We start from the raw sequence: 12,453 nt of genomic DNA on the forward strand, positions 1-12,453 counted from the left end.
AGGTTTCATGTTTTTAAAGGTTTTTGAAATGACAGGTTTTGATAGAGCGAATGTCTAAGGGTTCGCTCGACTCTGATGAGAGTCGGGTGCCCGTCATGCCCTATCAAGATTAGGGTGTGACAGAATGTATACTTATACTTATATACTCGTAAGGTAAGGCACTTAATCTCTCAAAGACTCAGGTACGGATCTCCGTACTAAGGCTATAGACCACCCATAAGCTAAGGACTTTCTTGTGATGATAACGAGAGGTCTAACACCGGTTATTAGCAGAGCCCACCAATTCTATCACTACATGGGATGATTTGGTGATGAAATGCTTGACAAGGTTCTTTCCACCAGCAAAGACAGCTCGACTCAGAAGGGAGATCATTTCAATCAGACAGAAAAATGGAGAAAATTTGTATCAAGTGTGGAGAGGTTCAAGGGTCTTCTCAGAGATTGTCCTCGCCACCATCAGACGAATGAAGTTCTGGCACACACAGATGCAAGTAGCGCAATAAGCCAATATTTTTTCTGAAGCCTGTGGAGAAGGTCACACGAGCGATATGTGTCCTGCAAATCCAGCATCCATATACTTTGTGGGTAACGCAGGAAGGGGGCAAGGTAATGATAATCAGTATGGTAATATATACAACTCTAACTGGATAAATCATCCAAACTTTAGTTGGGGAGGTAACCAAGGCAATCAGAAATAGAATTATCAGCCACCACAAGTAACTCAGGCTCCAACACCTATTACTCAAGCTCCCACAAATAGTATGGAAGAGATGATGAAAACGATGATGGGTGATATGCAAAAGATGATGGCAGACAAACAAAAGTTGATAGAAGATAATCAGAACCGCGATTTGGCGGTGTGAAACTTAGAGAGACAGATGGGTCAAATAGCTGGTGCTCAGAACACCGAACCACAAGGGGGACTTCCAAGCGACACTGATCCAAATCCAAAACCATGTGTTGCAGTGTCTCTCAGAAATTGAAGGCAACTAGAGGAATTGGTCCCGAAGAATGTGATTCTGGAGCAGTTGCTGAAGAAGAGGTTATTGAAATAGAGAGAGTGGAGAACATACCAGTGGTAAAGCAGCCACGGCCAGTGGTTGCCAAACCACCACCTCCGTTCCCTCAGAGGTTGGCAAAACAGAAAGAAGAGGCCACATAAAAAAAGTTTCTTAATTTACTAAACAGGTACATGTGAATGTTCCTTTAGTGGGCATGCTACAAGGGATCTCAAAATATGTTATGTGCAGCAAAGATGCTGTGGCAAACAAGAGACATTTCATAGAGTATACTACAGTTGCACTTACTGAGGAGTGCACTTCCCGTATTCAAAACAAATTGCCTACAAAGTTGAAGGATCCAGGCAGTTTCACTATCGAAATCACTATTGGAAAGCAAGTCATTGCACGTGCATTGAGTGATCTGGGGCTAGTATCAACTTGATGTCATCGTCTATGTTTACAAAACTGGGGTTGGGAAACCCGAGACCTACTACTATTGTTCTGCAACTGGCAAATAGATCTTTAGCCAAGCCTGAGGGTATTATTAAAGATGCCCTTGTGTAGATCGGGTCTCTTATATTTTTGGCAGATTTTGTTATCTTGGATTTCGAGCCAGATCCGGAAGTCCCATTTATTTTGGGGCGTCTGGTTTTGGCCACAGGAAGAGCATTGATCGATGCAGCTAACTATGAGGGTACACGATTAAGTTGAAGTATTTAATGTGTACAAAGCCCTTAAGTTTCCCGCAATCTATGAGGAACCTCCTATAACTGTGGTGAATAACGACACTAGGAGACCTCTCATTACTTCTCATGACCCGTTGGAGAGAGCACTAGTACGTGAAGATATTTTTTGAGATACAGAAGTGTTTGAGATGATACAGATTCTTGACCTGGCAAGCATTTACATTCAAGGGGGGGGGGGGATTTCGAGCTGCTTGACAAAAAAATTAGGCCACCGCCCAAGTTATCGATAGAGGATCCCCCGAAATTGGAGTTGAAGCCTTTACCCACACATCTCAAATATGTGTTTTTGGGTGAGGGTGAAACTCTACCAGTTATATTGGCAGCAGAGCTCACTGATAAAGAAGTAAAGATTCCTCTGGATATTTTGAAGAATAGAAAGAAGGCACTGGGTTGGCAGATCTCAAATATTCAAGGAAACAGTCTAGCATTCTGCATGCATAAGATATTTATAGAGAAAGATCACAAGCCAAGTATACAGCACCAAAGACGGTTGAATTCACTGATGAAGGAAGTAGTTAAGAAAGAGGTGATAAAGTGGTTAGATTCAAGCATCATCTACCCCATTTCTGACAGCAAATGGGTGAGCCCCGTACAGTGTGTCCCAAAGAAAGGTGGGATAACAGTGATAGAGAATGACAAGAACGAGCTCATCCCAACTAGAACTGTAATAGGGTGGAGAATTTGCATAGATTACAGGAAATTGAATGAAGCTACAAGAAAGGATCACTATCCTATTCCATTTATCGATCAAATGCTTGGTAGTTTAGTAGGCCAGGAGTACTATTGCTTCCTTGATGGATATTCTAGCTATAATCAGATAGCAATTACACCAGAATATCAGGTACAGACGACGTTTATTTGTCCTTACGGTACATATGCTTTCAAGCGAATGTCGTTTGGACTATATAATGCACCAGAAACATTTCAATGGTGTATGGTGGCTATATTCTCTAAGATGGTGGAGGATTTTGTAGAAGTGTTCATGGATGACTTTTCTATTTTTGGGAATTCATTCGCAACATATTTACGGAATCTAGATTGTGTGCTTGCAAGATGTGAAGAAACCAACTTGGTGTTGAACTGAGAGAAGTGTCACCTTATGGTTTGAAAGGGTATTTTTCTCGGACATAAGGTGTCGAAAAAGGGCTTGGAGGTTGATCGTGCTAAAGTGGATATAATTGAGAAACTACCACCCCCAGTCTTTGTTAAGGGGGTGCATAATTTGCTCTGTCACGCAGGATTTTACACACGTTTCATTAAGTACTTCTCTAAAATATTGAGCCCTATGTGCAAGTTACTTGAGAAGGAATTTAAGGTTTTATTCAATGATGCATGCATGCAGACTTTTGAAGAGTTGAAGGGGAGGTTCGTAACTGCACCAATAATGATTGCTCCAGATTGGAACTTGCCATTTGAATTAATGTGTGATGCTAGCGATACTGTTGTAGGATCTGTTTTGGGCCAGAGGAAGAATAAGATATTGCACTCTATCTATTATACCAAGAAGACATTGGATGCTGCTCAGATGAATTGTACAGTTACGGAAAAATAATTGCTAGTTGTGGTGTATACGTTTGATAAATTTCAATCTTATCTTGTGGAAACTCATGTTATAGTGTGCATGGATCATGCGGCACTCCGGTACTTATTTAGCAAGAAAGATGCAAAACCCAAGTTTATTCGGTGGATTCTCCTATTGCAGGAGTTTGATGTGGAAATCAAAAATCGTAAGGGGACAGAGAATCAAGTGGCTAACCATTTATCGAGACTAGAGAATCATGATCATGTGGTAGAAGACGGTTAAATTCGAGAAGCTTTTTCTGATGAGCAAGTTTTTGCTATTCCTGAGGCAGAAGTACCATGGTATCCGGATATTGTGAACTTGATAGTAAGTGGAATCTACCCACCTAAAATTACTACACAACAAAGAAGGAAGCTCTATCATGATTCGCGGTTCTACATATGGGATGAGTCGTATTTGTTCAAGAAAGGCCCTGATCAGTTGGTAAGCAGATGTATTCCACAAAATGAGGTGAATCAAGTGTTGGAAAGTTGTCATTCCTCCCCATATGGGGGACATCACAGTGGAGATCGTACAGCTGCAAAAGTGTTGCAATCTAGTTTTTATTGGCCCATTTTATTCAAAGATGCACATGCGTTTACTAGGGGATGAGACAGATGTCAGCAAACCGGAACAATCTCTAAGAGGCATGACATGCCTTTGACCAATATTTTAGAGGTAGAGATATTTGACGTATGGGGTATTGATTTTATGGGTCCGTTCCCTCCATCTTATGGGAATAAATACATTTTCATGGCGATTGATTATGTATCTAAGTGGGTGGAGGCAATCACCTTGCCTACGAATGATGCAAAGGTGGTGATGAGCTTTGTGAAAAATAATATATTCATAAAGTTTGGGACCCCACGAGCGATGATTAGCGATGGAGGAGCACACTTTTGTAATCATTTAATGAAGAATATCTTGAAAAAATATAGGGTGAGGCACAAGGTGGCGACTGCATACCACCCGCAGACCAGTGGACAGGTGGAAGTATTGAATCGAGAAACAAAGTAGATTCTTGAGAAGACTATTAATGCACAAAGGAAAGATTGGGCTGTGAAACTCGATGATGCACTGTGGGCCTATCGAACAGCATATAAGACACCTGTTGGGACTTCTCCTTGCAGGATGATTTATGGGAAGGCATATTACTTACCCATTAAACTAGAGCATAAAGCATATTGGGCAATCAAAAAGCTCAACCTTGACCTGGAGCTCGCAGGGAAGAGGCAGATGTTGCAATTTCGTGAATTTAATGAATTTCCACTCAATGCACACGCTAGGGTGTTATGCAAGATTGGGGAAGCATATGAGAGCCTGTAGATGATGACATACCTACTTCCCGATCCAGAGCTATAGGAGTCGATGGCTGATAAGGTTACTGAGGAGGAGCAGGAGTCAGACAGTGATATTAGTGATCCAAATGTTGCTCCCACGAGCAGTGATAAGGAGTCTGGAGATGAGGATTCAGGAGATGCTGATTATTAGGACGAGAGCGACGAGTAGATAGGGAGTTATTTCTTACCCCTATTTTGGCTTTACATTTGTGCACTAAGGACAGTGCTTGACTTTAAGTGTGGGGTGGGGAGTAAACTCTTTTATTTTGGGTCTGTAATATTCAGTACTATGTTGACTTGTTTTTCCTTTATGTTTAGGATATTATAGGTTGTGATACTTCAAAAATATTCATAGCCTATGATAAGTAGTAATTAATATAGTAGTAGTTATTATTATTATGTTGTGTCGTGCTAGTAGTTAACGCACCATTTGGTTTTTGTTTTCGGTTCTTTTCCAGAGGGTTGTTTGAACTGTAATTTTTTTTTTTTAGGAAAGGTGATTTGAGAGCCCTTTAAATCAATTGAATGCTAGGTGCTTGGAATTAGGTACATATTTGACAACATGAGCAAGTCTCGAATTTTTCGAAAATGAAAGCATGCTTAAAAATAATAACTTGTGTTGGCAAGCCTAAGCTCTTTTACTTGACTCGTGGATGAACTTTGGCTTAAAAATGCTTGCATTGAATTTGTGTTCTTGTTTGCTAAGTAGACGTTCAATATGTGTTCATCTTGAATCATGAGTGTGCCATGTGTGGTGAGTATTTTGTATATATTTCTTGTCTTGTATTGATGTCTAGAACTTGCCCGGTATGTCTACAAAGTGAAACTAGGTGTGTTAAGTTAGGAGAGGATATAGGCATTTCTTTGTTAGCCATGATGTTGAACCATTCATTTGCCTACCCATATGTGATATCTTTCGTTAACCCCTTTGAGCCTTTAGCCTATTTTCTTTGGTAACCACATCTTTAGCCATTCCCTTTCATTGGTATAACTGGTAAGATTTGATCCCGAACTCCGAAAGGACTTTAGAAATTTAGCGCTTGAACGTGAATGGGAAATAGATGTAAGTGGAAGTTAGGGTGGAAACTAGAAAAATAAGGTGGAGGGTGCACTTGGTGAAATTAGTAGTGTATGATGTTAGTAGGGAGCGAAAAAAGCAAAAAAAAAAAATATTGCTCCTTGCTAATGGTGTAGGCAGAAAATAAAAAGAGTGTTTGAGTTAAAGGGTGCATAAGGTGAAGTGAAAAAATAATGGTTGAATTACTGATATAACAAGAGGAAGCGCATCAGAAGGATAAAGTGTATGTCTTAAAGTGCTTAGCGAGGTTAGTCACTATGTACCCAAATAATTCCCACCCGTACTTTAGCCGACGTTACATCCATAAAAGTCCTATTAATCCTATGCTTGATATGCTTTTGTTAATAAAGTATGACATTAAGGGTAAGCCTATGGTACGTTTTATGAGCATGTGAATTTTCTTGTAAGAGAGAGCATAATTCTTTCTATTCATCGCCCGTATTGTGTGTTGATTGAAAATGTTAGGAAACTCTCTTTGAAGTGAATGCACATGATTGGTAAGAGATTGGTAACAAGTTTGATTCCTTTGTTAGGCGACAGGACCTTTTTTGCCTATATTCATATGAGCAAGTCAGTTTAGAGGCTAAGATATTTGACAAAGTTGTTGGCATGTGTGAAATTCGTGTCGTGTTTGAGATGTTTACTCGTAAATGTTCAAAATTTCATGGTGACCTTATTCTGATGCAGACTTATTCAATGTGGTAGTGTTTTGTGAATCGAAAGTGAAATTGGGTGTGTCAAGCAATTTGTTCGAGGACGAACAAAGGTTTAAGTGTGGTGTGGTGATGTTAGACATATTTATATGCTTATCTGCCGTATATTACCCATAATTTACCTTGTTTAGAGGATAAATTAAGCTAAATACATATAACTAATCATTATTCTTGCATTACGAGCTAATATGTATATGTTTGTTGCAATCAGGAAATTTTAGAGAAAATGTGAAGTGATTCGGATGAAAATGGAAATTGCACGCAAAATCATCAAAGTGTCGAAGTGAAGAGACACCTCACCGAGCTCAGCCCAAAGCGAGGCACAAGCGCGCCCTGGACCTCGCTCAGATAGGGGGATGATCAAAATGCAAGATATTGAAGAGAATTTTGCTAAGTGAAAATGTTACACCTCGTCATCTTAGATGCTGAGGTTCGTAGGTGTTAGTTGTTTTAATTACGATCTGGAGTGATATGGGCCAAACTTATGGTTATGAGGGTTTAAGATCATGTATGAGAAGTATCGGAAGGAGTGGAGGTCGAGCGGGTGAAGAACGAAAATCTGGTTGAATTGGGCAGATTTGCCCTACGCGTTCGCGACATGGGGCCCGCATTCGGGATGGCCAGAAATATTCTAGACCATCGCGTTCGCGAAGGTCAATGATTAAGTCGGTTTCCACCGACTTCAACACCCTATAAAAGGGTCAAAACCCCTTTAATTTCATCAAAAATCGGATGGTAAAGCTCAGCAACATATAAGGGTATTTAGGTCATAAAGAAAGCGAGAAATTGGAGTGATTTCAACTAGTCGAGGCTCGGATAGCGCATAATCGTAATTCTAGTATTGTTGTGCGGTGGATTTTGACGTGGATTCAAAGCGAATATTGAAGATATTGTTATTTCAACAAGAATAAGGTATGAATATATCTTTATTAATATTATTTTTGGTTTAATAGAGTGGTTAAATGGTCGTATAATAAAGTTGTTGGCTGTGAAAATTGGAAAACATTGTAAGGGATATTTTGTGGTACATGTTGATATTAGAAATGATGTTATTGATGTTGGTATTGTTTTGTTTTTGTTGGTTGCCGAATTGAGATTTCGGGCTAGGCACATAAACAGGGGAGATGCTGCCCGATTTTCGGCAGGATATAGAACAGTTTAACTTGAAAGCTTAGCACAAGTATAATATGATGAGTCTAACGATTGTGTGAATCCTCTTAAATGTAGACTTACGAGCTCGGACGAATAAGTGTAGATAATTGGAGATTGAACAGGTATGTAAAGTTATCCCTTCTTCCTTCTTTTGCATGAATTACATATAGTGAACTGACGAAGAACTTATATGATTCCAATGAACTCTAGTTCTCAATAGTACTTGACATGACAGTTGTCTTTGGTCCCCCCCAAGTGTTAGTTCATTCTATTTATTTTCTCGAATCCTGAATGATGATTCATTTTGTACATGATTGCTCCTAATATTCGTGCACATTTTCATTGCATTATTTCACCGAGTCTCTCACTAGAGGGCTAGGTACGATATATATTCATATTTCACCGAGTCCCTCACTAGAGGGTCGGGTATGGTATATATTCATATTTCACCGAGTCCCTCACTAGAGGGCCGGGTACGGTATATATTTATATTTCACCGAGTCCCATAATGGGCCGGGTACGGTATATATTTACATTTCACCGAGTCCCATAATAGGTCGGGTACGGTATATATTTATATTTCACCGAGTCCCATAATGGGTTGTGTACAGTATATATTTATCTATATGCATGACTTATCTCATAAGGCACAGATGCATTGGTATCCTTGGTTATCTTACTTGTTTCCTGTCATCTTTTCATCCAGTCATGATCTTCATTACTTCACTTCATGCTTTACATATTCAGTACATTTTCCATACTGACCCCCTTTCTTCAGGGGCTGCGTTTCGTGCCCGCAGGTACAGACACCCAGTTTGATGATCCGCCAGTCTAGGAGTTCTGCTCAACTGCTTGGAGAGGTCCATTGTTCCGGAGCTTGAGCCATTTTGGTACAGATCCTTTTGATTTAAACTTATGCATATTCGGGGTACGGCGGGGCCCTGTCCCGTCACACTTCACTGTTATACTCTTAGAAGTCTGTAGACATGTGTGGGTTGTGTATATGTTCGAACAGCTATATCGACGCAGTTCGCTCTGGATATTTCAGTATATGGTGGCAGTCTTGTCGGTTTGCATATTTTGTTATGTTTTGGTTAACTGTGACTCCCCAGGAGATAGGTTCATTCTGATATACGACATTATGAGTTTATAGCATGCTTTTACCAATTTTCCATATTGACCTTAGTTTCAATCTGACTATATCTAGCAGGTACGTATACGAGTGTCCAACTCGGGCACTAGTCATGGCCCATCGGGTTGGGTCGTGACAGAAGTGGTATCAGAGCAGTTCGTCCTAGGGATTGTCTACAGACCGTGTCCAGTAGAGTCCTGTTTAGGGGTGTGAAGCCGGCCACACTTATAAACAGGAGGTTGCAGGGCATTTAGGAATCATTGACCTTTCTTTCTATCTTAGATCGTGCGATAGAGCCAGAGTCTAGGAAGGACCGTTTCTGACCCTTTTTTCCTGTAGGTAAGTGCAGACTGATGAAACATGAAGAGATCAGCCTCAGACAGTGGGGGTGCTAAGAAGGCCCCCATAGTAGATTCAGGACCTCAGGCTCCGGGACCGAGCAGAAGGAGCCTCAGCTATTCCATTGAGACCGATCCCTCTGAGGACCCAGCGACGATTCCTCCAGAGTTTTTGACTTCTAGGGAGGAGGACCCCTCAGAGGATAGTTATGACACGGACCCGTCTGAGGGTTCGTATGGGACACCGGAGGAGAAAATCCCTGATCCGTATCAGTTGCTCCTATGGTAGAGTACTACGTCAAACCAGCTACTCCGGTGAGTGTTACTGATTACTCTAGTCCTCTATCCTGGCCGTCAGTAAACCAGAGTTGCCCGATTATTCGTATCCCTCGGACTCAGATGAGAAAGATGACGAAGGCCAGACTAGCAGATGGTGGGAAGACAATGATGAGGAGCACACTTCACTCTATATCCCACCAGATCAGGCTAAGGACCGATCAACTACAGGTATATGAGTCTTTTTGTGAATTTCTTATGTGTGTGAATTTACTGTAGGTTACTACTTAATAGCGGCGAGCAGAAATCCTAAAGGGACCAATGACCAAAGTATTTACAAGTAACTGCGATTAAGATGTTTTCTCCACCATTGGGAATCTTGAATTTTGGGATCAAAAGTAGTCATACATGCAGATTGAAGGTGATCATTGAGGATTTCAAAGACCAAAAATAGCATTTGCTTAGTCGGACGTGTTAGAGGTCATTTCTAATCCGGAGGGAGATGCATTACGAGAATTTATTGGAATCCGTTAGAATTTCAACTTGTTCTAGGGCACGTGATAAAGGTCATGCAGTAGGGCGAACGTGATCATACCAGCACTAACGCACCGAATACCGTTAGCACTCAAAGGTTAAGCGTGCTGGGGCGAGAGTAATACTAGGATAGGTGACCCCCTGGGAAGTGTACTAAAGGTCCTACAAATTCAGACATAAGAAACAGATGAGAAGCTAGAGTAGCCTAAAGGAAATTGGAGTATATGGAGTGGTTGGAAACCTTAAAAGGTCGCGAAGGACGGAGCGGACTAGATCGGTGACGATAAAAAAAGTGCATCACAACTCTAGAATTAGGATAAGTTCGAATGGTATTTGGAAATACTTTTTGGGCGAGGCGTTAGTAAATATGTATATGTGTGTGTATGACATCCCATATATGGCTGCGCCAACTGGTATGTGTGTCCCAGCAAATGACGTTGCTATATACTGAAGGCATTAATTTAACAGGGTAGTGAAGTTCAAGTGATAGATGTTACAAGGTAAGTTGATGTTATTTCCACTACAGGTTAGAGTTGGAATGTCCTAATGCAATTACGTCAGGAAAAGGAAGGGAGTGAGTATATAGAAAGTAAAGGGATTAGAATGTCTTGAGAAAAGGAAAAGGTGTAAGAAATGAGGGTGAGTGAAGCTTCCAAGAGAGACGACAGGCAAGGCAAGGGATTATTTGGGAAAAAACATTCAAAAGTAGGCAAGCAAAGGGGATAAAGGATGGTAGTATGGAATAAAAGACGAATGTGTGGGATCAGAGAACAGACTTCGATAAGTGGGACTAAAGGATAGTAACCACAACTAGGAATGTGAAGTAAGAGAAAGAATGATCAGGCCTTGCAATGATACTAAGAGATTTCTAGCTCTCGAGAGGTATATAAAGGGATAAATGTGTAATCATACTGACACGGTTACCTCGGACACTGAGAAGCTTTCCTAAAATATGATTTAAGAACAGAACGAATTGCATGCTTAAAGGAATATTTCATGAACTTCAGGGTCGATACTATAAAATAACAAGTGGAGAAGGGTGCTCGAGGAGGAAGGAACTCAAGGAAGGTTTGAGGATGAAAGTAGGAAAGGTATACTAATGGGCTGATCAAAAGGAGATGAGAGAATAGAAAGGAAAAATTGAGCAATCACTAAGGACAAGCGAGAGGATAATGAATTAACAAGCTAACCGGAAGGTAGTACATCAATAACTTAGAATGAAGATAAAGAATACCGAGATTCGACTATAGAGGGAACAAAAGGATGTATAGGAAATATTCATAAGTATGGACTAACCTTGGCAGCAGGAAGGAGAAGAAAGAATAGAGTATATTTGTAAGGATTTCACGACACAAACAGAAAGTGGCAGAATACTGGAAGAACTACAATGCATAGATGGGATGCAAATAAGTAGTCAAGGAAAATCTCGGATAAGTGGGCTAAGTAAGAAAAAGGATTGATAGTGGAAGTGAAAGAGTGTAGCATATTAACTCTCAATGATACATTGTAGACGTAAGGTGAAACCGAAAACTCAGAATAAGAAGAATTTCAATGATAATAGTTGTGGAGGAAGACGAGGGATAAAAAGAGCAAAGTGTGACTAAACGTTCCGTAAAATATTTTGATGGATTCCAATATCCCCCATTAACCTATGGATTCACGAAAATGTTCAGTCACGAAAGGTAGAAGTAAAAGGGCCTTAAAGAAGGTAGCGAGAATGGATCGGTAATGCATAAGCGCTTCATTTACATGCAAAGCCCACGATTAGCAGAGAAGAAAATAAGTCAAGCTATACGACGAGAGAACTCCGGTATTATAAGAGACCAAAAGAGTTGGCGGATCGTTAGGGTAGGTCGCTGACTACTGATATTCGGGAGTTATTGGTGTATAAGAACACCCTTAAAGAGGGGGAAGAGCAAATCTAGTCCTGAAATGAGGTATAGCAATGTCAAAATTCCAAAGAAAGAGAGACATTAGCTTAAAGAGGCCAAAATTCGGGACGTAGTGGCATATTAATAAAGCATTAAGAGGGAGCAGAAATGAATTAAAGATAGGCATACCACAAGCAGGCATGGAAAGGAATTAAAATGGATCAAGAGGATACTTCATGCGGACGTGAGGTATGATATTTCTAGACCAGAGAAGCTATGCCGCACCGAAATAGGCAATGACGCATCTTAAAGAGTAATAAAGGGAGGGAGAAAGGTCTTCAAGATAATTTCACAGAGAATGATGGAAAGTATGACGAACTCAAAGGACACTTAGGATGATGACAAGAGGGAATTTTAGCACCAGGAAAAGATGACGATTGTAGCAAAAGAAGCAACAGTGGGCAGTTTGGCAATTTCCAAGGGAAGGAAAAGCGTTGTCCAGCTGTATCACCGGATATTAGGAAGCACCTCGCGGATCACCAGTTATACTGAATATGAGAGCATATACTATTGGAATTATAGGAACCATCAACATGAAATTAAGCCCAACTAAAATAGGAAGAAGGCTACACTGGAAGGCTAACAGAGAATAATGACAAACGAGGTAATCGCCGGTACAAGTAAATCAACGGTAAATATACTTACATTGCA

The 12,453-nt window shown here is 40.5% G+C and overlaps 1 non-coding gene across 1 annotated transcript; it reads right to left on the reverse strand.

Annotated features, from left to right (window-relative positions):
- Positions 1-353: 353 nt before the first annotated feature.
- LOC132638991 (small nucleolar RNA R71) lies at positions 354-459 on the reverse strand. The gene has a single exon (XR_009582041.1). It is a non-coding gene; the product is annotated as a small nucleolar RNA R71 (small nucleolar RNA).
- Positions 460-12,453: the final 11,994 nt, after the last annotated feature.

The sequence above is a fragment of the Lycium barbarum genome, chromosome 4, assembly GCF_019175385.1.
Source record: "Lycium barbarum isolate Lr01 chromosome 4, ASM1917538v2, whole genome shotgun sequence".
Classification (NCBI taxonomy): Eukaryota; Viridiplantae; Streptophyta; class Magnoliopsida; order Solanales; family Solanaceae; genus Lycium; species Lycium barbarum.